The sequence below is a fragment of the Lonchura striata genome, chromosome Z (assembly GCF_050655825.1).
Source record: "Lonchura striata isolate lonStrDom1 chromosome Z, ASM5065582v1, whole genome shotgun sequence".
Lineage (NCBI taxonomy): Eukaryota > Metazoa > Chordata > Aves > Passeriformes > Estrildidae > Lonchura > Lonchura striata.
In genome coordinates this window covers 60,418,645-60,445,494 of record NC_140740.1, presented here as the reverse complement: position 1 = coordinate 60,445,494, position 26,850 = coordinate 60,418,645, and the positions used below count along the sequence as shown (strand labels likewise).

General features: G+C 39.9%; 1 long non-coding RNA gene across 7 annotated transcripts in view; it reads right to left on the bottom strand.

The window, feature by feature from the left end:
• LOC146763856 (uncharacterized) overlaps positions 1-26,850 on the bottom strand; it is a 178,493-nt gene that overhangs the window by 2,376 nt on the left and 149,267 nt on the right. For 6 of the 7 annotated variants that reach the window (XR_014951292.1, XR_014951291.1, XR_014951294.1 and 3 more), the window contains one exon: positions 1-26,850. This exon is cut by the window's left edge and continues 2,376 nt beyond it; it is cut by the window's right edge and continues 14,614 nt beyond it. This is a non-coding gene — a long non-coding RNA (uncharacterized LOC146763856). The other variant, XR_014951289.1, reaches the window with a different exon arrangement.

Genomic DNA, 26,850 nt, shown 5'->3' with positions numbered 1-26,850 from the left:
ATAGTTTTTCACACATCTCTGATGTTCTTAGCACTGTGTAATAAACAGAAAAAGAAGACATCGTCCTGCCCTGCTTTTCCTGGAAGTCTGTATTTGAAACAGCATGTCATACTCGGGAGTGTCCACCTGACTACACTGCCTGTCACCTGAGAATGCTAGTAAATTTTTTATTCTGTTCTTGTTTCTAAATTTATTATAGGAACATAACTTCCAAGGGTACACTTTATTTTTGAACTGAACCTCTATTTAAAGCCCCACTTTTCTAAATCTGATCTTCTCCTGCATCCTGGTTGAAAGTGCAGTGTACACAAAAATGCAGAAGCACGGTAGCTTTTTGTTGTGAACTTCAGGCTAATGGATGCTGCTGCCACAATGCAATCTTTGATAGTGATTTTTATTCTGCTGCTTATCTTTCTAATAAGAAAACTGGTAGATTTAGGATGTTAACCAATGGAGCTGTACTGTGCCATATATTAATAGAACCTATTGAATCACTCAACACATCGGCTTTAGAAAAACAAGACTTCTGGGGCAGACTTCCACTAAAAATGCAATGTCTGGCTAATTACCAGATCCCCTCCCTGCCTAAATGTCTAAAGGTTTGCAGGGGTAATGCCTCATTAGAATAAAATAGAGAGATGAGAACAATAAGGGCTTGTGGCTATTTAAGGGAGATGGTGTTGCAATATGCCTCCATCAAAAGAGTTACTGCCTTTCACTTCAAAGGTCCTCAATTCAAAAAACACTCACCATGAAATTGTCTGTGCAAGGAGTTAAAGTTGCCAAAAGGCAAACAGACTTCCTAGCTGGGAAAGACATTTTGTACAGGCAAATACTCCTCCTGAACTGTCTGATCTCCAGTCTTTCCTTGATTCCTCTGGCCCAGGATAGTGGCAGAAAGAGGAGCCAAGACTGCATGTTTAGCTGCTAAGCTGTGAGCTAAGAGCAACCTCAGAGTCCAGGGAAGGAAGTGGAAGTAAGCCGCTCTTGAATAGAGGTGACTTCATGAGAGGTGCCGATTTTTCTTCTGAGAGGTGAAATTGCCTTTGTCCTGTTTCACAGAGCCAAAACTGATGAAAATATCCAAGGGATCACAGGGAAATATTTTGAGACATCTGTCTTGCCTCTTGCTCCAATTAGCTAGCACCAAAACCCTTGTATTTACTGATGGGAAGCAAAAATATAAGAAGACAAATCCTAGATTCTGCCTATGCTCCACTTGCTCTGATAAACACCATATCCAAATCTAGGAAGAGAAAGGTTCAATGTTCATTCAGGATTGTGTTTCATCTCTTTTCCACACTTATTTTTCAAAAAAACCAGAATGTACAGTGGTGCCAGTGCTTCTTTGAAGTGCTGGGGTTTTGTAACAGGGTCAGCATTTCCCCTGCAGAAACTCTGTCATATCCCTAGTCCTTCGGCTGGGTGAGGGCAGGAAATCTCTTTCCAACTCATGTGATGGGCCAAGGTCTGGCGACTCATAACTTGAGTCACCCCCAGGACTACAGATCATGAAATTGCACTGATGAAACTTCTAGCATCAGCTGCCTCAGCAGACTTTGGTAATTGACCATAAGAATGGGAATGACTCATTCTTTTAATCTGATTTACATTTGCATCTGTTATCGATTTAATAATATAATACTTGCCTTTTTATCCTCCTCCCTCCAGCAAAGGGACAAACCCAGACATTTTGAATGATGCTAAAATAGTACAAATGAGGCCTTTTTGCCTCTTTTCAAATGTTCTCTTTCTCTGTTCTTCTTCCTCATAGTTTGTTCCTCCGCTCCTAAGTCTCTTTACCTGTAGTTCTTGTTTTGTAGCATACTTATATACATACACATGTACATAAACAAGGATTTAAATGGTTCCATGCACTTTATACTTGTCCAGTGTTGGTCCATGTTCCTTAACCCCAGGATATCATCAGAGCTCCATTTTGCTCCCAAGTGGCTTGAACATCACAGCACCTTTTTGTCCACTTCTATTGTTTCAGTGGGTGATGATGGTAAGCATGAGTTCTTGGCTGCCACACTGCCTCTAGGAAAGCATCCAAGATATCATGGTGGGAGTATGGAAATTAATATGTTGACACATTAAAGAACTCCATGTTAAAGGAAAGTGGTGGGATGGGTTTTGCCTCAAATATCAAGTGAGGGCTCAGGATGACTTCTCCTTTGGAAAACCCACTCTTTTCCTGTATGGGGGAATTAGTCAAAGTCTTTCTGGACATGCTTTAAATGCAAGATTCATTTTTAGAACCCTGAGATTGTTAACACTCTTGGGGGGGTGAAGAAGCCACTCAAAAGTCATATTTCACAGCTGAGAGTGGTGTATAAAATCCTTCAGTATAAAACCAGGTAGTGGAAATGCCACATTGGGCTTTCTTCTTTTTTTTTTTTTTTTTTATTGTATTTTATGTCAAGCAGTTCCCTAATGAACAGTGTTATAAACTAGTCTTCTAATATGAGCTTTTATACCTTCTGCATGGCTTAATTCTCATTAATTATCAAGCTAAGTTATTCAGTTGCAGAGGATCTAGTAACTGGCAGCAAAGTCTTAACAGCCCTGAAGCCCTCAGGGTTGTGTTTGGCAGTCCTGAGACCCCATCTTTGCAAGTCTCCCTACACAGGCAGGAGGCATGAACATGGTCTGTTTCTGCCTCTTTGCAAAGTGACTTCATGGCCTCCCTGTCACACCATGTCTCTGCCATATGCTCTGGTCTGAGTGCACCCTCAGATTTTCTTGTCCACTCTGCAGCTAACCTGAATTTTTCTGCTGATTATTGATGCAGAAGGACCTTGCCCTGAGGCCCCATACTTACCTGGATGGTGAACTCAAATCTCTTTTTCCGTTCTTGTTTTTAGTCAATTGTTGTGATCATCTATCCAGCTTTAATGATTGCATGATTCTGAGATTAGTAGCTCCCAAAAGTTTACAAATGATAGTTCTTGACCTACAGATCAAAGTGAGGGTACTCTAAAACCAGTTTGGTAAGTACAGAAATGAGGTGAGAACAAAGAGAAAGAATTAAGATGCAAACCAAGGACAGTGTATTGTCTTCGGATAGCTGAGCACATAGCTCAAAATTTGGTTTTTTTTCCCAAATCTATGGGCAAAATCTTCTCCTGCTCTTTCATTAAATGTCACATGACTTGGTTTTGCAGTAGACAAACAAGACTGGACCAAGAGGAAATTACTTTGCGGAGGCTACTGTGCTTATGAGAGAAATTGGCTTGTTCTACCTTTAAACAAACTTGTGATTTATTGTGTTTATTTAGAAGAAAGTAAGTTGAAGCAACTTGAAGCATTTGGCCCAGAAAATCCCCAGCAGATTGTACTTCCACACAAGACATGTGCAAACATGAGTGAACACTACTTAAAGACTTCTTTCTGATCTTGTGCATTCCTGCACTGGGTCACTCTGCTTTACATGTAGTTGAACTGAATAAATGGCCTGTCTTGAATTACATCTTGGATAAACTGGGTGTGTAATGTATCCAGCCAGCTTTAGTGTTCATAACTGTCACTTGTATAACTGAGCAGTGCGTTTTTGAGGCATTGCCAGGTTCAGAGACATCTCAGAAGAACAATCTGTTCTTGCAAACAAAAACAAAATGTGGTAGAGGAAGACAGCAAGGAGAAAGGAAATCAGTGCTTGATAGGTATTACTGTTCTATATACTATAAGCACTTCAGTTCTGGGGGCAAAATAATGGAAATCCATTCTGATTTGAATTGTCTTCTTAGTCTCTCCAAAGCATTCTGTGATGTTAACAAAGGACAGAAATTACTCTATTATTCTATCATCCTTGGATTACATCCTGCACTCAGACTCAGGAGAATGGAGTAGGTCATAGTATCTACACTATTTTCCAAAAAATATCTCTGCTTCATAGTAGCAATGAGTAATATCTTCTTTCTTTGCATACACTAGATCAGAGAGTCCCTCTTTCACCTCTCCAGTGACACTGTCTGTCTCCTAGAGTGAATGCAACAGCTCTTCAAATGTTAGAAGCCACAGTCCAAGCTCATCAAAATATCTGAGCAGCAGGACTGATGGATTTGCAGTAATTTCTCCCACTCAAACTCTTGAACAACAGCCTGGAAGAAGTATACAGAAAGGCTGTACTTCAAACAAGTCAGGGACCTATGGAATCAAGTCTTGTTCCACTCAGTAAAGGACCTTTTCTCCTCCCAATCCCCTCTCCAGTCCCATCCTCTTTGTACAGCTCCCACAACCTTGCATCTGGTTTGACAAGATTTCTTCTTCCGTTGCTCTCAAACCACCCCAGATATTAGGAGGCAACTGAATTACTTCTTCCTTCTCTTTGGTGTGTGACCACTGAGAAGATCGCTGCAGATCACGACTGCTTTATCATATTAAACTCCCTCTGTTTCTCCTGATTCATTGAAAAGGTCAAAAGCAATAGTCTGTCTCAGGAAAAGGAGCACAAGCAGAGGTCAGCCATGCATTAGGGCAAGCAAGTCATTCATTGTCATCTCCTCAAAAAAAATGAACATGGTGTAGAAGTTAGAACTGGCATAATAGCGAAAGTTCTGCCTTACATTAAATAGAGCTTATTTCTGTAAATACTTAATTCTCAGCAAGGTTTAGTTTCCATGGAAAATGCGAGTTAAAAAAAGAGATGGATAGACAGGCAAAGAGAAAATGAGAATGTTTCTGTTTTAGGTTTAAGATCCAAACATGAAATAAGAACCATTTATAACCTCTCACTGGTCCTTATTCTTCAATGTATTCCAAGGTGTGTAGGCTTATACCCATAGGCAGTACTCCAATACCCTAATGCAGACCAGATTCACTTACATATCTTGGGATGAAAAGCTTTAAGAAGACAAAGCTAGTGATTCTGATTGGCCTGTTTTGGCTTCCTCTGTGGTGTCTGCCTGTCACTTTTTTTGCTAATTTGATCCTTTTTGCAGGACCTAACCTGCGGATGACTTTTTACTTTTATTATACAGCAGCTTAATATGTCAGCTATGTAGCTGGTTGTCAAAAATGAGATGAACACAAGTACAGAAGAACTGAAAGATGAACACAAGTGCATGAAAAAACCATAGGAATTGTGTACCACTTTTTTTTCAAGCTCTTGCAAAACCGCTATGAAAAAGGTATAAGACAAGCACTCCAAGCCTCATTGTCTGCCAAAGCAATCGGGAGATTGACAGTGAGGACTGAGTCCATTCCATCATACTACAAAGGATCTGGAGCTCTGAGTTCACACATGTTAACCATAAAGTGTGTTCTTCACCTAAAAGCTCATTAGAAAGCATGATGAGCATGCAGGCATTTGGCAGGGCAAGAAGAGACAGGGCCTATGCTCTGTATAACAGCAACATGAAAGATGCAATGCCTGAATTTGTCTCATTTTGGTGAGTGCTGTGATTGATTTTATAGGAAGAATTAACTCCTTCCAATCAAAGTTATTTTACTGAAAATTCTTTTCAGAGCACATGAGCAACAGAAGCTACAGTCTAATTTCCAACATTTTGTAACACCAAAAAATTAAAAAATTAGAAGTGATAAATTTAAAGTATCATAAATATATATTCCACTGGAATAAAGAGGTGGTATTATTTAGCTTATTGTTCACTTCTGATATTTTGCTTTTTTTAAAAATTAGATAATTTTTTATTTAAAGGGATGTGCAAATTAGCTGCAAAATTGAAGACCTGGGGATGGAGAACATTAGGAAAAAAGCCCAGAGAAAAATTTCATGGTTTTACCCCAGTTTCTCTGACCTTCTTAGTGTAATACACCACAAATAAAGCCCTCCTACCAAACTCGGAGTCATAGTCGAAATAATAAAGTTCAGCCTAGCTCTCTCAGATATGACTTTTTAAATGAAGGATCAGATTCCTTTAATTCCTCTATTCTTACCAGCAAGGGATTTGAAGGCCTACATACCACCCAAATTCATCCAAATCCATCTAATGGCACATAAGACACATGATGGTTTGTCTACCCACCTTAGCATGTCCAGCATTATTCTTTAAATAGCAGGCTCCAGACAAAAAGATTTTTACTTCCTTTTTTGTCAGAACCTCTCAAAATTAATACCACTGGTGAAAATATTCTTTGCTGTATTTGTGCTTGTAACAACATACTTTTTCTGAAATTGATGAAAATCTAGTTTGCTTGCAGAGTATTTTTCCTCTCATTATTATTACATATTATATATAATATATTATTATATATTATATATAATTAATTAATATATATAATTATTATATTATATTATATTATATTATATTATATTATATTATATTATATTATATTATATTATTATCATAATGAAAAAATCATCATCCATGGAACACTCATAGCTGTGATCATGTTGTGATCACAAAGAAGAAAATCACGGTGTAATTTTTTGGGGTTGTCCTGTGCAGGGTTAGGAGGTGAAATCTGTGATTTTTGTGCATTTCTTCCAACTCAGGATATTCTGTAATTCTAAAAATAATTACATTTTAATGAACTTTTGCTTCTATATTTTTGTTTTTCTTAGCAGCCCTACAAACAGCAAGGTATTTGTGACAGTTCTAGTCTCCTCTGTTTTCAAGGTAATGCTGATGTTCCTGGAAGACAGTCTATTTAATTATGTGGATCTGGCCTGCTTCTGAGAAAAGTGGGGAAGGTGTGAGAAAGGAGATTTTTGTCTTTATCATCCTGAGAGGAGCAGATCTCAGAGACTGCTGGTGCATGAGGCTGCTTGGCAGCCAGGCTGAGCTCTGCCCCAAGCCATGCCTCCACTCAGGCCATGCTGCCAGGTCATATTGTTCTCATTTATATATCCAGTGATTCTGCAGGTGTAGAACAAAACAGAAAGAAGCTTTTGGGGTCTCTGCTCATGACCCAAAGCAGAAATGTTTTTATTAGATTTTCAGTTGCCTTGTGAATGTCTTCAGCAACAGCTGAATGGACAAGTCTGGCTCTCATTAATGCTTAACTGCTTGTGGCTGTATTGCAGAGATGTTTTTTCAGATGGATAGGCAGCGATGTGAGATTTGATTGTGTCTTCAATGGAGATAACTAAGCACATCTGCTATTTCTACATGGTATTTGTCATTGTCAATGCATTAGTCCATTTTGTAATCTCTTGTCATTCCAGCAGTTCCTGAAGGCAAATATTCACACTGAACCATCGCCGTCACTGTGGTCCCCTCTACACAAGTTCAAAACTTTCTGTGTTAAGGTACTTATCTAAATACTTATCCAAGTATTGGAGGGTATCAGCATTGGAGGGTATATAAGTATTGGAGCATATAATTCTTTTGATGAAGTGATTAATTGTATCAGAGGAAGGCCCAGGAAATTCTGTAACAAGTAAGAAAGCGAAGGTGTACAGGTTATAGCAGATTCACAACAGAGGTATAACAATAGACACAGAACCTACTAGATGAAGCAAGACTACAAAAAGTTATTTCTAGGACCAAAAAAAACAGTAAAATGAACAAAAACAAAACCTAAAAAGACCTTGAGACCATGTGAATTATGAATAACCAGAATTTCAAACAAGCTTCTGACTTCTCGTCTTTAAATAATTTGCTGCTATCTATAAACTGTTCTGTGTAACTGCCGAATGTTAATATGTTTTTATTTAATCAAAGTCCAAATTAAATAATTAGCCTAACAACAACCAAATAAACAGTCTCCATAGCAGGCCTCCAAGATGGGAAAATTTAGGCTGCAATAAAAGTCTCTACTGTAAAGTCTATGGCTAAGAGCATCCCTTGTTGGGGGAACAAGACTCTCCTCAGATCAAACCTAATTAAGAATTCTTCATATTTTCTGTATCTTACACAATCATCAAAATACAAAGGCAACCTTTTCCAAGGAGGTGCCTTGCTGGTGCCAGCACAATCTGCCTGTGCACCACTGCTGTGGCACAAAATTTGAACCATGGCTATGAGACCACTGCCATACTCTGCTCTGCTAAACCTAGAAGTACATGGCAGGCACATCCCAGAGATATCACTGCAAGGTTCAGGGGCTGTAGGGGTTTCAGCAAACTCCTAGGCCATGCTGGGCTTATAATACAACAAACAATCTAATTAGGGGTGGGAAATAGAATAGAGATATGTCTGTGCAAACACATAGTGAATAATATTACATTTGTAGTTCATTCTACTTATTCAAGATCTAATAAATGAGGAGTTAGAAGATGAGTAGGGGAAAGTTAAAGCAAGGGTGATAGGCAAGTCATTCTTGCAAAAGTTAGCAGATTTGTACCTGGGCATTTGTCAATGATTTATGGTTTAATTGTGTTCAGACTTGTCAAATAAGTTAATTTAAAAAGATAGTAGTACCTCATAGTTTATAATTAGACATTTGCAGTCAGAGCAGAGTTTAAGGAAAGAACTGAAATCACATGGAGAACCAGCCTTTTTCTTTCCAGAAGAACTAGGACACCTCTGAAAAGCTGTGTATTCAAAAAGGACAAAGTGAAGAAACTTCCCTTTTGGCAAGAGGTCAAATGGACAGTAGTGATTGAGATCATGACAGACTTTGGTAGATACACATAATAACAGAGAAACTGGCAGAGCTTTTGCCATATGAGTGGTATTAAAGATAATTCCTGAAAATTTGAACCCAGGAAGTCAGGTGAGGGTCACAAAATAAAGGGTTTTTTTGCTCAGAAAGACAGGGCTGGAAAATAATCTCAGAAACTTCTTTGTATGTTTGACGTCTGATATGTTTTTTTGATTCCCAGCAGAATGCTGTAGTGGGCATGTGTGAAGATGAAGATTTGAAAGTTTCAGAAATATGAACAGAAGAAGGGAGCTGAATGCTGATGATGGTATGTAGGAGTGAGCATCAGCACTTTCACACTGCTTAGATGTTAAAGTGAGTGGAAGGAACATTATGAATCTATCAAGAGATAAAAGGTAGGAACAGATAAAAATTAAGAGGGAAGTGAAAGGACTGAGTTTTGACAGTACTAGGTCATACCTTCAAAGCATGTTTAACGGTGAAACTTCACTGATGTGAGCTGAACTCATCTAATTTCCCAGAAACTGAGGATCTTGGATGACCTGAAAGAGATACAAGCTAGAAAGTGGGGATGTGAGGGCACACAGAACCTGGACTAACTTTCTGGGGGGAGCAAGCTATATCAGAGCTATTCAGAGGTATTAAAGAACCGGTTAGACAAAATAGTGCCAGGTTTGACAGAGTTGGCTGTGAGGACATGACAGCTCATTTTAGCACTGGATGGCCTGATTCATGTTCTTTCCAAGCACAGCAAGGATGACTTAGGTTAAGGCAGACTAAAGCAAGTATTCTGAAAAAAAGTTTACTCTCCTATGGATCTTGACCTGTGGAAATGTACCGTCTTACCTGAATTTTGCCCCATAGAAACTGAAGAGTTTGCAATAAAATCCCTTCCTTACTTTTGGTACTAAAAACTTATTTCAGACAAAGAAAATACAGATCAATTAGGCTTGTACCAATGCAAAACAATTTCTCATGGTTTGGAAATCACATCTGAGAGTGATAAAAGCAAATGTGAGATGAGATGAGATGAGATAAGATGTTGAGATGAGATGAGATGAGATGAGATGAGATGAGATATGAGATGAGAACAATAGCAACATTGAGATGGAAGTCCAGCAGTTGCATCTCTGATGCAAACAGATTTTGTGAAGAGCTTCTTTGAAAGGCATGAGAACACACACACACACACACACACACACACACACACACACACACACACACATCATTTAAAGGCAGCATTAACATTCAAGTGAAACAGGTGTTTTATAAAATGCAAGGAATTTGTACTGCTTCAGAGAAATTCAGTGACTTTTTATAAACTAAGAGAAAGACAGCTGCTTTTCACTGAGAAGGTCTGTTTTCCCTGAATGATGGTTCCAATTGAATTGGGAGGACTAGAGAGGGAACAGAAAAGCTTAATTTTTTTCACAGACAGTCACAAGTTCAGACACATGAAATCCACAATAGGTAGTTGGATTGCAAGCATAGTTGTGTCCCAATTCTGACAACAAAATATTTGTACCAAGCTGTCAGGGTATAAAATACACACCCTGCAGAAAAAAATCTTACCAAGGATGGTTAAGGGAGATGCTGAGGATAAAACATGGAACTAAAGGAAAAAAGGCCAGTATTCTGAATTGGTTGATTGTATTTTAATGCATAGACCTCCAGGGATAATGACCATTCAGACCTGGATTTATTGGTTATTTTCTTCATCAAAAAAACACCCCAACATACAATGAGCCACAAAGGCTTGAGTCACACATGTCAGATCAGTATCAAACATTTCACAAAACTCCAGAGTTTTTCAAATCCAAGGTTTTGCTCTTTCTGACTTCATATAGAATAGGTCATTTTGTGCTTCAGGTGTGATTTTCTTCACCAACAGAGAAATCCTTGGCTAAGTGGTTTTTCTCTCGAGTCTTCTTCCAAGGTACCACTAAAATAAATTAATGCAAGCCGGTATGTGTCAGAGACAAAAAAAAAAAAAAATACATAAAATTGTAGCAGATAATTGGAGACAAAATGTTTATTTCAGACTGAGCTTTATCAGTGCTTGCAATTCAAACCTTCATTACCAATACTGGTTTTGTCTGAAAAGTTTCACAGTTTTACTCTGACAAGGTGTAAAATGGGTGTAAGTAGAAAGGATAAATACACATATGAGTAGATGGGACTCCAATATGTCAAGTAAATGCATTCTCCCGACTGAGCAACTGAATGAACAGTTCTTTAGGTAGACTAATGGAAACATATGGGAATTAAGTAGCAATCTGCGAATGTTTTGAGGAGGAACAGGGAAGCACTGGGCTTCATACATCTCTTGGCTATCAGGAGTTTTCCAGAAAGCTCTTTTGACTGGGGTTGACTGATAAGATGTTTAAAAGATAGTTTACTGCAAAATCAGTCTCATGGAAGGGTGAGACTGTAAGGTTGTTACATCCAAAGATATCACATTAGAAGCCTTGCATCAGAAGCCGTTATAATTCTAGTTACAATGTCTTTTATAAATTTCTTATCCAATCAGCTACTTCCATAAAACTCGCTAGCACCTTCATAACCAATTGCTAATTGCTACATTTTACATGATTTACCACAATCCATCTTTTTCTACCCAGTCATATAACTCCACAGAAACTTATTGCTGTAGCTTTTACTTTTTAGCAACTCTACAAGATCTATTGTTAAACTTTAATTGTTTTCTACTATCTTCTACTATCTTGCTTAATATATTTGTTCCCTTATATGAGGCCTATATTTACTTGCTTCAAACATATTTCTGCTTAAACTACAAATCTTTATTCTTACTTTGTGTCTGCTTCACTGTTTTATTCTAAAGCTCCAAGCTTTCTCCAAGGCTTTAGGCCAAACACTGTATCCATCTCTATCTCTGAACTTGTATACTCAAGGCCTTGGGAGCTCTCTGTCCTTCCATTTCCCACAGCTGGCCAGAGGCCTTTCCTTTGGGTAATGTGTCCAAGAGCTGGATAACTGATACAAGTGCATGCTACCCTTCTTCTCTGTCTTTCCCCTTGCTCAGGTTGCAGGTGCTGCACATCCTGGTTCTCCTGCCTGTGCTTGTGCTGCCAGCCCACTCCTCTCTGCTGGCTGTGGTGAGGAGCTCAGCAGGCAAGGCCAGCAGCCACATGCCCATCCCATGTAGACTTCTCTCACCAGTAAAGAGATTCCATAGTTCCTTCACACAGCCTTGTTCCCCTGAGGAGCATTAGGACATCCTTTCACAGGGCTTTGTCTGTGCTCTGAGAAGCAAAAAATCCCCTCTTATCCTGGGCAGCTTCCTCATCCGCCAGGGTTAACTACATGGTTTTGAATTGAGAGAGAGCAAAATAGCATTCAAAAAGGCTGGCTAATGAAGGAAATGACCATTTCTCCCAGATGAGATCCCTGATCTCTTCAAACAGCACTGGGAAGTGAGACCAGCAGATCCTATCCTCCAAGGGTGGAACCTGGAGCTCTTCTTCACTGCAGATGCACTTCCATGTATGTTCAGCATTCATTGGTATAATGCAGTGGGCTTAAGCAGGAAGTGAGGAAAAAGTTTGTGTTGAATCCCTTTCCTATGCAACATGACATGACATTTCCTTTCCCTGCTTGTGATTTCTCCTCGTGCTGGACCAAACCCCCACCACATGCTTCTTGCAACCAGCACAAATAAAAAAAAAAAATACTGATATTTATGATTCCTTCCTAGTGTGGAAGGAATCATAAATATCAGTAGAGCTTCAAGGCTAACAGCTTATGCACAAAGTAAGAAAAAAGCCATGAAAATGAAACCATGGAAAAAAAAAAAAGGGACATTCTCTGCCTTTAGCAGAGCATTACTCAGTCATAAACTATGTACTTTTGAGCTTCTTTTTCTCCCCTGCCAAGACTCTCAGAGAGGGAAAATCAGGATAGATACAGGAAAGAAGAATAAAGAATAATATATAGAAAAGGAAACAAAATGTCCAAGTGTGACCATAACTCTCCTCACTGCTGTTTACTTGTCTGATGTCTTCCCAGTGATGGCAACAGAAGCTACATGCTTAAACTGCATTTCAAAAAATTGATAACCCCAGAGCATCTCCATTTTCTGCCCTTGCCTTGTCCTGTTGTGTAACTGTGTGTCAGGCCAGGAGCCAGAGTTGATGTCACAGAAGACTGCCCTGGGTCTTGCATAACCTTAATAGGACAGCCACTTGGAAAGTGTTTATGTGCCATTATGTGCCATTACTTTTCTAACTACTCTACTGCATTAGGAGAGCAGAGTCATAACAGACCAGGCAGAAATATTAATTGCATTTGCATCATTGATGTCGACCATGAGGTATTTCAGTAGGCTCTGATATATCAGGTCCTGTTTCCAACCCAGTAGGAGCAAAACTTTAGCTGTGCCAAGTGATTCATTTAGCTGTGCCAAATGACTTCAAGCACTGCATTTTGACCCAAAATGCATATTGCATTTTGTTCCAGGAGGGTCTTGCTACCTCAAAATAATTTGTGATTACTCTGTGGGATATCATCAGAAAGATGCCCATCATGCTGCAGATCAGTTCAGGGTCCATGCCCAGCATCATATAATTTATGTCTCTGAATAAGAGCATTCCTGTTTGCTTTTGGTTGCTGCGTATTGGCCCCAAAGCATCCAACATGCTTTTCAGATACGCGGTAGCAAACTTCGAAAATAGAAGTGTGAGGGAACTAGAGATAGAGGCAAATGCATCCTGCTGTGCTTGAAAAGCATGTTTTCTCTTTATTTTCTCCAAGTCTTATTTTTTCCTGTTTTCTCCCTATTTTCTCCTACTGTTTCTCCTTTTTCTCCCTATTCCTACTGTGACACTTCTCACTGGACACAGATCCCCTCTGCTGCCCTGTAGCAGGCAGAGGCTGGTGGATGCAGGTTCATGCTGCCTTCCTCACCTCACTGCTGGGATGACTTGTGAAGCAAACCAAGGTATGTTGCAAACCTGATGCATATTAGGAGCTGCCAGCCTGTATCTTCCATATCTCCTACCAAATGGAAGGATTGAGGACGTGCTCATGGAAACGTAACATCGCAGGTGGCTTGGCTGATCCTGCAACATGGAAGGTGACATGCATCTCTCCTTTCAGAATGGCTGCTATTTTCCTGGCCTCTACCTATTTAATGGTGAACAGACATGCACCTTCTCATGTGTTTGGGGAAAATATGATAGTACTCAAAATTAAAAAATGAAAGGGAGTGGAGGGAAAAGTAACAGAATTTCCACCAAATGAGATGAGGCTCAAGCTGCTGCATCTTTCACTACCTGTAAAAGTTAAATCTACAAGTTGTACCTGTACAAGTTAAATCTACTTGTACAGGTACAGATGAACCTGTACAAGTAGATTTAAATATTATCAAGTGAAAAATGACAGCTTTTCCAAATGTCCCTTCTTATTTAGCAGTGATGGTGATAATTTTAGAGTATTAAACAAGATGTAAAAAATTTCTGTCTCATTCTCTTCCTGTATTGTATCTAAACATTTTTAGAGATGACACTTACCAGCATTCATAAAGTGAAGATTTGTTTTGGTAAATTTGTTCCTACCATAATTATGCTGATAAGTTCTTGAAAGATCTCTCCTAAAAACTTTGAGTAAGATGCTTTGATTGTACTTTTAGGCTGAAAAGAATTCTGTTTTGTTGCAGAAACCTTTCACATACTTCAGGCTGTTGCCATTCTGCTTCCATATGATCTCAGGAAATCATACTTTCTCAGGAGAGTAAGTTGAGGAAAGAAGATGTTAGATAATGCATTCTCAGTTTTGTCCCCCCCATTTTCTCTTTTCTGGACAGAATATTTTCTCTTTGGCAGGAGCAAAGAAGATGCTTTTTAAATGAATTACCATACTCTAAGGAACCAGTTCACAGAAAAACAGTTTGCCCCACAGATCCAGATGATTTTTAACTATTTTGGTCACTACAAAAGGTCATACTACCAAAGAAAGCCAAACAAACTTGGAATAGCTTTGGCCTAAAGAGTTCTTCCATTAACTGGTTGCCCACAATTGTGTACAGGATTCACATGTCATTAAGTATCCAAACAAAGTACTCCAGGCTCAGAAATTTTCAAATAGCAGTTGATTTTAATTTTTTATTTGGCCTTTATACACACATCCTATTGCAAGCTTGATTAATGTCTTTTTATGCTGGAAAAAAATGTTAAAGCTGGAATGGGAAGTCAGGAAAGTGGGAGTTCATACATTGAGTGCATATGTGATTTAGTAGTGTGTGCCATGTGTACACATCACTTACTGGGGAAGTTAAATCACTTTTGGATGCAAATTTCAGCAACTGCTTCCAAAACTCCGTCAACTTCCAAACTTTGAAGTTACATTCTCCACAACCTGTTATTGAAATATTTCTTGCCAACTCAAAGGAAACACCATTTTCTGAAGCAGAGATTTTTCTTCTTTTGCTCTGCAGGCTGCAAATTGATGCTCTTTACTTGCACTTACAGACTGTCTCCCACAAACTGGAACTGAGTCTCTTCTCTCTGATAGGAACATAGCATTTCTTGTGCACTGAAGGTTTTTATTTTGTTTTTATGTTCTCATACTTTCTTCATCACCAGTGATAAAAATGAATGCAGTGTTCTTCTGTGCACAAACAGGACCTCATTCATTTACACAGTTATTGGGGAAGCCTTGGAGTTGTGGACATGCACATAAGTCTGTCAGTCTCAGCAAACTACTGCTCCTTCATGGTGAGTGCCTAATACAGTGAGTGCCTAATACAGAATTTGCATAACAAAGAAATTAAAAAGTATCTTAGCTCTGACTTCCAGATGACTGAAGAACAAGTTTCAATAAAAGGACTTATGACTCATGCACCAGTTTGCAAAAGTGCCTCCTGTGACTGGGAAGAGCAGCTTTCTGTTTGCTACTTTCAGTCTGTTTCCTTACAGTAGGTGATAGGCTGGGTAGTGGTCTCTCTGTGCTGGGGAGCTGTGACTCCCCACTGAATCTGCTGTTTCAGATACGGGTATGCCACAGCTGCTCTGGCTGCTGCTGGCTCCCTAGTTCCCCTGGGCCTCATGCCATCCACATGAGCAACTTTTGGAGGGTGGATGGTGGGGTCAGGTGGGCCCCAGTGTTGGCACTGTCTAGGAGGGTGCTCAGCACATTAGAGGCCTCTTTAGAACTTGCTGAGCTTGGTGACCTCCTCAGCACACAATAAGTGCTTTTGCAAAGACACAGCTTCCACAAATAGTTCAGTTAGTGAAGGGAATAATTTAAAACCTTCTCTCCCCTTCCTCTGTTGGTGCCCCTCTGGCTGTGTCCATCCTCCTTTGCCCCAAGCCTCCACAGCTCTTGCCAAACATTCAGGTTTTTTAGTGCGCTTCCCCTCCTACCAAATATAAAAAAATACAGCTGATGCAAATATTATGTCTCTGGGGGAACTGGTCTTTGCTGGGCAATCCTTGTCACTGTAACCTTCCCAATGGAGTTTAATTATGTGCTTGTGATTAAGCAATTATGTATTACCAGGAACAGAGTAAATCAATCCTTTTATCTCCACTAACAGGATATTTCCTGTGAGCTTTTCTGCCAAAAGAACACAGGGGAAAGATGGGACAATTCTGCATGTTACATAAGCGTGTTTATTTCAGGAGATCTCAGCACAGTGTGATGGACAAAGCTCCAGCTCCAGTTCCAGCTCCAGCATGGCCACCCAGCTCCTGCCCCGTGGCCAGGACGCCAGACCCACACAGCAGCCTACACCGGGTGACTGCTGACCACAGCTCTCAGCCCCATTCAGAAGCAGGGAAATAAATTTCAAAGATGTTACACTCCTGCAGATGACATTCCTTGGGCTCAGTCGATTGGTCACCCTGTCTGAAAGCACCAGGCTTGCAGAGAGGGGATCTTGGAGCTGCTCTGGGCTTTGCTGTGCAGATAAAAGAGAGTAGAGGCCACCCAGGCTGTCGTTTGCTCTGTGTTCAATTAGCTTGTTCACTGATGGGCTAACACTGCAGAATGGATTTTCCCACTGATTGATCTCTTAATGTAAATGAGTTATGGTTTTAAACTCAAACCATACATACTTCTTTTTTTCCCCTTGGAGCAGCTCTTCCATCGTATTCTGTTCAGAGTGTACTTTCCCTCCAGCAAGTACTTGCAACATTATTGCACTTCAGGGCCTATATTTTCCTTCTGTAATCAGCTCTCAGCCATTTGCCTCGAAATGTCTGTATTTATTTATTATTTTTCCTGTCTCTCATACTGTTTGAAAAGACCCTGAAAAGTTGACCCATGTAGCTCCTTCACCCAGGTTTTCACACAGGAATAAATAATATGTGTGTGACATTGTTCCATGAAAGGCATGATTAGCCAGGAATGCTTTGAGAAAACTTAGATTCATTCAGTTATTATAAAATTTAACTCCAAAGTAAAGATTATCCTTTTTGAATACAACATACAACTCTTTTGGAATATTTCTCTAGTTTGTGATTGACATGTTCCCTATTAACTTTTCAGACCTTGATAAGGAACTTTACTTTCTGTACCAGCAGCAACAACTATTTAGTGCCTAGCAGCTTACTTCTCCAGAAGCAAACTGTCATTTGAACTGTCTTTTGTATCTATAATAGTAATGGTGGAAAGAAGAATAACCTTTAACTAAATTATGCCCACTTTCCAAAACAGATTGGGTCAATACTTTAGGATCTGAAATTTTACCCCCAAAGGCTAATTTCTGTGTACTTAGAGAAACAGAAGCAGATAGAAAAAGTGCTAGAAATGCTTGAAAGACATTGCTTCATATTATAGCTGCTTATTAAGAAAAAATAGAAATTATAAATAAAACTTTTAAAACTTGCTGTTATCATAAAGTTGAAATTTTCCTTAGCCAAGTATGGTATTCCAGAACACTGCTATTTTACATCTAAATCACATCTAATCACATTAAAATAGGCAAGTTCATAATACATATTTATGAAGACAGTAGCTCATGAATTTTGAGATTATTTCTATTAAAAGCAGCATAATAACTCTGTCACTTTTGTTTTCTGTATGAAATGTGGCAAAAAAAGTCCCTCAAGTAGAACAGAAGATATTGTGAATTCTTGCAGTAAAGAATAAGTTAAATTGCATTTGGGTATATAGGTTTTAAAACAACAATACAGATTCTTAGATTAAAATTACCCTTTGGTAATTGAGCATCTACTTATGATAATTTGTATCTTGCTTTTCTTTTTAATGGCCCTGGAAGGGGATGGGAAATAACCCCAAATCAATGAAACAATGGATAGTTCTGGAATGATTTGGCATAAATCTGAGGTGCTGCAGCCTGAAGCAGGAACTGATTTGCAATGCAGCCTGTGGGTTATTCTGAACGTTGGTGGTCACAAGCACCTGTTTTTTCTCCTGTTCAGACCTGGTTGCAGCCTTTCCCACCATACCTGGGGGTACTGACTCTTCCAGATGAGATGTAGGACCTTCTGGAAGCTTGGGGAGATGAGGGTCAGCATTCTCATGCTCATTTTGCCTGAAGTGAAGAGCACTACAATTTAAAGATGGAAAATTCTTTATCTTGATCCTATAAATTCTTATGATAGAAATGATTTGGCTTTGGTTAAAAATATCAGGCAGGCCAGATGGCACTTCGGAAGGCATCTGGGGAGATTTGAGATACAGGCATGATGACCAAAATCAGAAGTGGCACAGTGGAAGATGGTCTGCCAATGATGTTCCGTGCTCTCATGGGGCAGAAGGCCGGTGTGTGTGTCCCTGCAAGAAGGCTTGAGAGCTGTCCAGAACCTCCTCCACCTCAAGCCCAGTCCTCCTGGAGCTCAGTGTGAGCTCAGCTTAATGAAAATAAATATGAGGGAATGAGGAGAACAAGGGTCCAGGAAGCTAGGAAAGTGGAAATTTCTCTTTTGACCATGTAGCAGATCACATGCCTTTGTGTCACATGTCCTTTTGTCCCAGAGCTCACACACCTTTCACCCCCAGCCTCCTCCCAGTCTTTCACTTCAGTGCCCCTTCTTCCTCCCCATGGCCATTGGGAACCAAGTCTGGGGCTCCTCTGCAGCAACTAGATGGTGTCCCAGGATGTCACAGACATCCCTGCCCCTCCTCAGTGACACCGAGGGGGGTGAAATATAGGAGTTGAAGAGTCGCTTCCAAAATGCTTAATTTTTTTTAATTTCTTTTGCAGCAGTGCTCTTTCCCATGGCTTCAGTTTGTTCCACAGCCCAGAACAGCAGTAATGCATGCTCACTGTGTATGTAGTGGGGCGACATCTCACCCTGCCTGCATGCAGGCCAATAAGCTTTTCTGCAGAATGAGGATGCTTGAAAGCATTGCCACAAAGTGCAACAGATGTCTTTGCTCAGCGGCCAGAGGTGAGGTCAGTTTTGGGCCCTCAAACAAGGATTTTTACCAAATTCTGTGTTAGATGAAGGAATGTGTGTGCACGAGCCTCGTGATATTGCTACTTTAAACAATAGAGTGTGACCAAAAATTCATCTGAAAGTCATCAGTTTCTCCTTTTAGAAGCCCTTGTAGATCTGTTACTTTTCATTATCACAAATTTCAAAGCCTGTCATCATTTATCTATTCGCCTTTTGGACAGCAGATGAAAAATCCGCACTGTTTACAAATTACTGGACATGCAGTTTCTCATCTAAACACAGAAAATCACAGTTCTTTGAGTATCTCAAGACTGGTCACTTCCCCCTTGGAGGCATTTATTGCATTTTTAAATTTCTCTGTTTCTCCCCTCTTACAATTTGGGTTCAAATACTTCCCCTAACACAAATATTTAAAGAAATTTAATTTTCTTAAAGTCTGTGAGCAGCAAAATCAACACACGAGGGTGAAGTCTGAAGAGAACAAAAAAACAAAAACTCAGCATGTTACAACTAAATCATAATTACAACTGACTATTTTTTCTGCGGAGAGTAATATTTCCAAAAAATCAAAAGACAGTTGCAAATTTCCTTGGTCCCTTCAAGATAAGAAGAAAAGAAAATTAAAACACTTCACTGAAGCATAATAATGAAATTAGGCAGCTATCAAGAACATGTAATTGAAAATTATCAGGAAAACACACTTACAGGAACAGGAGTTCAAATAAGCTTCTTGCATGATAAAACAGTAGCTATCAGCTGCAGTATCAGTAAGTTGTTGACCATTAATACTAGGAAGACCCACTGTGTTTATTATCCACTCTCCCGTGACTCATACAGAGCATTATATTGTAGCACCACAAAAGGAACACGCCAGATTTTCTAATGACTGGTTATATGGACATCCCAGTGGAAGGCTGGTTCAACATCTATGAGAAAGGCAGTCATGGTCAGGTATAGGCCTCCCAGAAATTAGTTTTACCATTTTTCCTAGGTTTATTCTTACCCAATTCCTATCTCCTCCAGTTTTGTACAGACATCAGCAGCATGCCATGTTTGGTGGTTCAAGGATCATTAAAAAAGCTGATTTTTATCTGATTTTTACAATATATATGTTTTTTCTGCACTCTTTTGGGGAAAGCCACCTGTTCTACCCACCTAGAGAACAGAAGGGGTAGGCTTCTCATGAGATTTTCCCTGCATGCTCCCTGTCTGGGAGTAAATAAGTCAAAGTAGGACATTTTTACTTGAGACTGTATCAACACAATAATTTTATGCTTTGTAAAGCATAAACGCAAAATTCAACTGCTTCCACCTAAGCAGTGATGTCCTGGTAACTTTAATATTTATCAGAAATCAGGTAGATTTTCCTAAGCACCAATTTCTATTCTATTCTATTCTATTCTATTCTATTCTATTCTATTCTATTCTATTCTATTCTATTCTAATATTCTAATATATTATAATATATTAATGCAATTTTCTGAGCAACCATCATTGCAGACATGCCAGCAAAAGCCAAAATCTCTTCTGTCTGCAGCTGCGAGAGCGGGTGTGAGGAAGGGTAGTTTAGGATGGCTTTCCCCCTCTTTGGGGATGGCAGAGGAGCGAAGTTATGGCAAGGTCCAAAGTGTACCCTGCACTGCCTTTCTTCTATGGCCAGGCTTGTGCTAAAACAGTTCTCAGCCTTCAGGAAGAACCATGCATAATTATGTGCATGAACCAAAGCTCACTCACTTGAGGTCACAGATTAAAATAAATTTATAGTGAAATTTATAATGAGAGATGTTTTATGTCAGATATTCTGAATAATTTTATTTAGCTCAAGAGTTTGAGCAAAATATACTGCTGTTTCATCACTTCCAATTCCATCAATAAGGTTTTATTTTGACTTCTTGTCCAGATGGAGTACCAAACTTGGCATGTCTAAGAAGATCTGATTTTGACCATCCCTAATGAATACAGCATTTGATGGGAAAAAATAAGGTAATCTCTCAGCTATCCCAAGAGACTCTAATTCCTTTGCAACTGACATCTGTAGCAATATTCCCCAGTGTATGAGCTCTGGACTCCTTGTTGAGCAGACCAGATTTTTCATACATGATCATTTTCTCATGACAAAAATGCATGCTAGGACCTTCTCTTTGAGCCAAAGTTCTGCCTGCAGCTGCAATCTTCCTAGCAGGGGTCCCATTTCCTTTGTACACAGGCAAAGCAATAGGGCGATCAGAAATGTGCAACTGCTACAGGTCCCTTACTGTGATGGTTTTTCCTGAGCTCTCCCCATCACTTTTATAACACCTGTATAATTATTACCTGAGAAGCTAAACGTGAACCCCTTTACTCCAGTCACCAGCATTGCAAAGTCTCTCCCTCAAAAAGAGTAATTTTATGGTTAAAAAAATTACAAAGATGTACAGAGTCAAGATTTACTGTTGCTGCTGCTGAAGAACTCTGTGGGAAAATAGTCTGGTGCCCTGGAGTTCAAATCTACAGCAGTGCATTCAAGATGTCTGAGCCTTTGAGAGCATTTGCTGTTGTAGTGAATTAAATTTAGAGCTGTGCAAATCCGGCTTTGGATTTAGATTTTTGAGATTCACCTTTGACCTGGCCTTGGAGAGAGATTTGTATGCCTGTCTTGTTCAAATATATGGGCATAGCATTTTGTGCTGCTTTTCAGGATAAAGGGAAAAGGAATTATTTCTATAGAGAATACTTCAGCTACTGGTTAAAAATTCAAGTTATGGCATCTACTTATGTCTATATATCCATTCTTTTCTACAAAATCAGGTTTTCTGTGATAAAAAAAATTTCAATTTAATAGTCTTGATGCAGAGAGCAAACTGGGAGAATACCATCAAATTTTGACAAGTTCTAGACAAAGATCTGAGTAACTGGATTAAGGTATAGACTTCATGCAAACCATAATAGACAGTTTTTCAGGCAGCAAGATACACATGGCTTGTCAGGGGAGATTAGGTTTGCACTATGTTGTTTTTTGGATTTTCTATTTCTTTAATGAGGATAGGGGAAAGTAAAGCTGAGGAGAGAGTTTCTGGATGTCCAGAAAGATTCTGAGAAATCTTTATGGGTTGGTTTAGCTGAACTTTTACTTGCTGAACCAAACTCAAGCTTGCAAAAATAGATGTCCTCATCCACCAGATGAAACTGAAGAATTTCTCTGCAAAGAATCCATGTGTCCATCACCTTCCAGCTAGCCCTTCCTCTCCCTAATTAGCACCCACACATGAGCAGCAGTGTCAAAAGCTACACCTCTTTCCTAATCTGGTTTCAAAATACTCCATCATCTCAGCTGTCCAGATTTCCTGTACTAATGGTTGCCATGACAGAAATTTTCTCTTTAATCCCTTTTTGGGGACACTCTTTCATCTACAGCAGTAATTACACTGGTAACAGCTTCCTGCTGAGCCCTGTCTGCTAAAAGGAAAATGGAAACAAAAATGGAAAGCCAGCAAGGTCCTTCCTTTATTCAATACAGAGTAACACTATACACAGGTTATAAATAAAATAAATAAGATTAAATAATGTAAGGCTAAGTAAAACAAAAAGCCAGAACCTATTTCTGCCCTTGTAAAAAAAAAAAAAAAAAAAAAAAAAGAGAGAAAAAAAAGTAGTTTTTCAGATCCTATCTTGTTCTCAGACTGCAAACAATAAATTAAACTCATTGAGTCTTAGAGGAGAATTCATTTTGTTGAGTCTTAGATGAGTGAAGACGAATTAGCAGCCTCTGACATTGATTTGAGAAGAAATCCCTTGGGACAAAACCTAGAAAGGGTGTCCACTGATAGCAAATTTCTCAGACATTAGGATTTAAAAGCCACCCAGTCAGCATGGCACCAGCACTCCCTGACCCTGCAGGCACATCCCTTGCACAACCACTGTGACCTTTTTAGGACTCACCTGCCAGTGACTCCATCTGCATCGAGATCCTGAGCACTGTCAGATGTGTCAGCAGCTTTGTAGCTATGTTGAACAGGACCAGGCACTTACAGAAGATGAAGCAGACCAAAGTCACAAAGTTAAGTGCAACAGGCAACTGTAAAAATACAGATATTGAGGTATTTAAAAACTTCCCTACAATTCAAGCTATTACTATCCCTATCTCGATTACACATGGTAAAGCAGAAAAGCAGGCACTCATCATTGCATATCCATGCTGATAAAATCATCTTGGCAGAGGGATCTTCTGGGGAGTACTATGGATTCACACAAGACAGGTCAGGTCAGACACAGTGGTTCTGCTGGGTTTTGGACTGCCAGCTGGTCACCTCCTCTCTTTGAAATGGGCCAAACATTCTTTTTTTTATGTACTATAGTCCAAGCTTTAACAAGTTCACCAAGAGCTGAATCCACTCCCTGAGGTTTTCATGGGTGCTTGATCTTCTCCAGATGGTCTGCTGGCTTCCCCTGTGTGGTTGCCACACCCTTGAGCTCCCTTTCCTCTGCTTTTCTTTGCTCAGGCATCCTACAGGCTCTCGGAGTTTACCTCCCTCGCTGCTTTCATCTCATGGCTCACTGAGTGGGCATTAGTTCTAATGCCTGTGCTCCTTCATTTCTTTGTTTGCCCTGCTGACCTGTACATGACTTTCCCTTTCTTTCTGAAGCATTTTCTGCTGCCCCCTCAAAGCCTGCCCGCTGAACTGCTTGAGCTTTTGCTCCACCAGCCCTGGAGCTCGGCCACTACGCCCCACCATTCCAATGTGGTGCAGGCAATGGCAAGGCTGGCGCAGGAGCGTGGTGTCAGGGGACTGGCCACAGTCTGCTGCTGAGGCTGTGTGGGCTGGGAGAGCACCCAGGGCTGAGGGGTGCTGCCTGGGCTGTGCCTGAAGCCACAGATGGTGTGGCCTCACATGCAGGTCCTGGCACAGCTCTCCACGCCTAGACTTCACAACCTTTCCCTGAGTGCCGTGGAGGGAATACTGTACCATGCTGAGCACGGGAAAAAGCCTGAACGGCTCAGGAAAGCAGTTTTCCAGAGAGCTGTCTTTATACTGCATGGTGAAGGCTATGCAGCCTATAGTTAGGCTGCAGAACTACCCAAAGACCTCATTCAAGTTCAGACTGATCCTTGCCGTGGTTCACTGGCATTCTGACAGCAGCAGTGAGGCCCTGCTGTCAAACACACCTTCCACAGGCCCACCTTTGTTTGCTCTTTTGTTTGGTAGTTTCTTTCTGGCTCCACTTAGACACATTTGTAAAGGCTGATCACTTTTAGATCCTGTTGTCCACTCTTGATGTGGAACAACATTGCCTGTTAACTTCAGAGAGAAACCTGGGGAGGACCCTTTGTGCACAGAGACCCCGTGAAAACAGGGACAGAGATCAGAATCTCTGTGGGGAAGCTGTGGTGTCTTTTATCATATTCTTCCACCTCTGAAATAAACTAATTTATGACCACAAATGACACAAACCCAGGAATTTAAAATAATGACTAGAACTAAAAGAACCATGTTTTTTTCCACTCAATACTCCAAAATAAAGTAGATACTTTGTCATTCACCAGTAGCCAGCTTCAAGGCCAGTCTGCTGGCCAGCACAGGAAGGGATGCTGCTGTGGGCAGAGGTGGGCAGCTCCAGGATCTTCCCTTCTCCTGGGACAGGTGGGTCTCTCTGCTCGAGCTTCACAGCTGACTTTTCTGGGGCGGAAGTTCCACTCCAGAGCCCACCACAGAGGAATTTCAGAGGGATGCACAGATTCCTCCAGGTGCAGTTACTGCCAGGTGTTTGCACAGAATTTGGATTTTGCTTCAGCAAGCAAAGGAAGGAAAAAAAACTGTCAAAGTAGAAATATAGTGGGGAGTAAATACAAGTTATTTCCACTTTGGGCAGCACTTTGTTTACTTATTTTTCATATATGTGAAAGAGGTAACTTTACTGCTTTCTTTAGCACCTAAAAGGACTGTTAAAAAAGTTGCTTTGAAACTCCTAAGTCTCATAAAAATGTCTGGTCCATACCTATTTTCTGGTCTTTTTTATTACCAGTTTTCTACAGAGACATTTTATAGCTGTAATCCATCAGATGTCCTATTGTCTATTCCCTATATAAAATCCCACATACAAAAACACCTTACTAGGAACTGGACTATTGTATGTTTTTTTACCGGAAAGTAAATCTTTGAAAAATGTAGTCATGATTTCTAGCTACTGCAAGAGGTGTTTCACGCTCTGCCAGTTTGTAAGTCTGCCTGTTCAAACCATGAAGTTGAAGGTGCATCAGAAACCATCAGTCCTGTTCAATAAACTGTGCTGATCTTTTCATCTTGACTTCCTGAGTTATCCGTAGTCCATCCCATGGACCTCAGCTGCCATATGGAATCCCACTTTGTAATACAATCTGAAACACACTTTCAGCTCATAAATGTGTTTGTGTTTAGAACTACAAAGGACACTTCCTGGCTGTTTAGTAGGGTCTCTCTCTCTGTATGTCTTTCTGTCTCTCTGTCTCTCCCTCTCAACATCAAGCCACTTAGCCTGATAATGTGCTCATACCAGTTCAATTCTCATGCGATAATAAAAGTGCTGCTTTAAGTAGAACATGGACCCTGATTCTTGGTTATTAATTGCTTTTAATCTCTTATTTTGTAAATGTTGTTTTGCTCAATATATTTTCATGTTGCTTTTAAGGGAAATTTTTTAAATGTTAAAATATATGGCTACTTCATAACAGTGAATTAAAAAAAGAAATAACTGGCAAGAAATCTCATTATCAACAAATGCATAAGGTTTTTCTTTTTCTTTTTCCTTTTCCTTTTCCTTTTCTTTTTCTTTTTCTTTTTCTTTTTCTTTTTCTTTTTCTTTTTCTTTTTCTTTTTCTTTTTCTTTTTCTTTTTCTTTTTCTTTTTCTTTTTCTTTTTCTTTTTCTTTTTCTTTTTCTTTTTCTTTTTCTTTTTCTTTTTCTTTTTCTTTTCTTTTTCTTTCTTAGACTACTTTTTTTTTTTTTTTTTTTATCTCCCACCAACACTGGCATGCTGTTTTTTATTAAGTACAGCTGTTTGCATATTGCTGCTGTCAGAGCTGGACGGGAGACCACATCTGCAGTGCTTGCATGTTTCAGTGACTTTGTAGCTTGGACTTTGGTGAATAATTTGAAAATTGCACACACATAAGGCTGGTTTACATTGTTCCTTCTTTAAAACACATTTCAGAATATTCAGCTCTGAAAAGCTCAATTTATATTTGTTAGTCTGTTGTAAACATGATAGGTCATGCAAAGAGAGGAAGAGGAAGGAAAACTCTATGCAGGCTTACCTAGATCATACTGTGACAAAGCAAGCTTTTAAAATCTCACCTTATAATAGACCAGAGAGGTCAAGGGGGCTGTTGCTGCAGCCCCACAGTCCTGCTCTGCCCAAAGCTTTCTAGGGTTGGGGCAATACTAGAGTACAGCACAGGACTGGATGCTGATACCACCAGGTCAAGTGCATCCAGCCAGTCTTGGAACCTATCTGTATGGTGTCAGGGCCATCTCTCGGTTCTTTTCTACTATAAAAATAGACACAGAACAGAAAACAACTACTCTGTGGTCAGGTTGCAAAGTGTGCTGCAGGACTCAGAAGCTACACAGAGAAACCCCTGAGCACCAGAAAAGTTGGTTCATTCCAATTTCTCTGTCTCTGGCCAGGGACAGTACTTGGCCTGGAGCCAAAGAGACAGAGATATGTCCAGCAGCAATTTCCCCAGCTTTTGAGAAGCACTCATTTTTTTTCCAAGGCACCTGCATGAAGTAATACAGAAATGTGCTTTTCTTCTTCTGACATAATACCAACACCTTGCTTTTGTCTGTCACTTCTAAGGGACAAGCTGGGTTTCTGTGGAAAGTAAACAGGGTTCCTGTTGATGTCTGTTGGTCTGGAGGATTTCTAAAAAAATCAGACGGACTGTACTGTGGACAGTAGGGACCCCAAGTGTGCAAACACCCTGGGTGTCCCATTACCAG